At 41.9% G+C, this 2,659-nt stretch overlaps 1 pseudogene; it reads right to left on the reverse strand.

Moving 5' to 3' along the window:
• Window positions 1–282: 282 nt before the first annotated feature.
• Window positions 283–2,429, reverse strand: LOC110302742 (annotated as a pseudogene).
• Window positions 2,430–2,659: the final 230 nt, after the last annotated feature.

Genomic DNA, 2,659 nt, shown 5'->3' on the forward strand with positions numbered 1-2,659 from the left:
TGGCCTCCAGTTTCTCTTTACCTTACTCTGTGGACTTTGATGAACAAGAGGTAGTTGGGAATAATAAAGGCAATGTTTGAATAATTTTTAATTCTGTGAAATTCATTTCTGTTTTGCAAAAGTGACCCTTGGAACAAATTAGACAAATTTCACATAAAATCGGAAACCAATGGATCCACTCCTTTTCCAATCACTGAAAATTACAAGATGCATCACAAGCCATGTGTAGTCAGGGCCCAGCTCAAAGGCAGTGCAGGTTGGGGTCCAGCCTCAGGTTCTGTACTACTTTCCATTCTTAGCCTTGGGCATTTGTTGCATGAGCATCCTCTCTCACTTTATGGCATCACCAGCAAACTTGCAGATCCCATGTGAGCTTCTCCATAGCCTTTTGATCCTCAGTGTGCAGCCAATGGAAGGTCTTCTCTCCAGATGTGTATTCTTCAAGTCACTAGCCTGGGCTGCTTTGACGGAAAGCACAGGGACAGTGTGGTATTATCCTGGAGCATCTCCCCAGGAGCTTGGGTGAGGCTGTGGAGGAACTTGTCCCCTGCCTGTGCACTGATCTCACCTGTGACCCTGAGGGAGGCGCCCATGACAATGGTCTTATAGCCAAATTTCTTGTAGTAGTTATACATTTTGGTGACACTCTTTATGCCAAGGTCCTCCTGGGGCTCTTGGAATTTCTTGTCTGTCTTTGCCACTTGGCAGTCAAGGATGCACCCCACAAAAGGAGAGGTGTGAGACACGCCCACTTCATCCCAAGTCAGTGCCCTGGGCAAAGGATTGAAGCAGTGGCATGTTGCAATAGATGCCATGCTGTTCCAGCCTGAATTCCTTCCCAGGTTGAGGATAACTTGATGAGAATTCTATCCTTATTATATCCAGCTTCTTGGTAAAGCTCAATGAGGCATCTGTCTTGGGTCACCATTACATCCTTATCAAAGGAAAACCTTGTATCCACTTCTGTGGACACATGGCCTGGAACCTTCTTTAGTATTTCTGCTTTAAACAACACAAAAAGTTTATCAATAGCATTTTTAATCCACTCCTCTTTTTTTTTTTTATAAAGGATTTATTTAGTTTATGTATGTGAGTGCAGTACACTGTAGCTGTATTCAGACCCACCAGAAGAAGGCATTGAATCCCATTACAGATGGTTGTGAACCACCATATGGTTGCTGGGAATTGAACTCAGGAGCTCTGGAAGAGCAGTCAGTGCTCTTAACCTCTGAGCCATCTCTCCAGCCCCCTAATCTCCTCCTCTTGGGACCCATTCAGCTCCTTGCTGTAGGCAATGGCCTTTTCCACTAGCTCTTGGAAGGCAGGCATCTGTGCTGCGTCAGGATCAGGGATGAGTTGGTGGTGGCTTCCTGTGGCTTGTACCCATCGAGTGCTGAAGCCACCCCATTAGCCACCATGCTGGTACAATGCTCCACCTGGTTAAGGGTAGACTCCATCCTCTGGTCCTGACATGGTGAAGCATGTACAGTTCTGGAGGAACCAAGAGCATGGAGACTCAACATACTAGATTTCACTCTGAAGATGCAAGAGAAAGTCAAATTGACTGAGACACATAGTGGTGGGGAACACTTCAGTCCTCAATTTCATAGATTTTTTTTTTTTTTACCAACCTTCTAGTGCATGATGGGAATAGAAAACATTATTTCCTGGGTTAATGGAAAATGGCATCTTAGAGTTCTACTACTTCTTATAACATGAGATGTATAAATTTACACCCCTCTTAGGCAAAGGAGAAACTGACCTGAATAAGTATTGGTATTTTTATTTTAATAAAAGTGTATAATTTATTAAATATACATAATTGTGAAACTGCTTCCTGGCTCCAATGGCATTAGCTAAGCATTGTAATTACAGTAAGATTTTTTCTTAATTTAAAGAATTTAATAAAGAGTTAAATAATTTTTCCTAATTTGTAATATATTTCCCTGTAGTTTTCTCTCTTCTTTTTAATTTTTTTTTGAGATTGCGTTTTAATTATAGCATTTCTTCTCTTCCTTTACTCCCTTCAAACCCTCCCATATAACTCTCACTTTAAATGTATGACTTCTCCTCAACAGTTCTATTACATGCATATTTGTATTTGTATATACATACATATTTCCAAATGCTACCTGTTGAGTCCATGCAATGTTACTTGGATATGTGACCATCTGGCATGCGATGACCGATTGGTGTGCTCCTTTCTGGGGAGGGCAAAAACTCCTGCTCTCAGGTTTGCTCAGTTGCCTGTAGTTCTTGGTGTAGTACCCTCATGGCCTTCTCACCTCCCTCTGTGTGCACTCTGGCATGTTCATGATACCTTTATTTGGATCATATTCAAGTGGTCATGTTGATAAGACTTTATGGGTGTGGCTCTTGATGTTACTAGAAGACACAAAGTACCTGATCCTCTCGGCTCTTACAGTCATCTGTTCCCTCTTTTCCAAAGCTCCCCTACCCTCAGGTATGGAAGTCTTTTGTAGATGTGTCTATTGGTACTGGGATCCACAACTCTGCATATTGATTGGTTGTGATTTTCTGTAGTGGTTTCTATTCATTGCAAAAAAGTTTTCTTGGTGAGGGGGTGAAGGCTACACTTAATATGTGTATATAAACACAGTGCTTATAGATTGTTGTTAGGGATTGTGCTGGTATAGTA

Source organism: Mus caroli, chromosome 10 (genome assembly GCF_900094665.2).
Source record: "Mus caroli chromosome 10, CAROLI_EIJ_v1.1, whole genome shotgun sequence".
Taxonomy (NCBI): Eukaryota; Metazoa; Chordata; class Mammalia; order Rodentia; family Muridae; genus Mus; species Mus caroli.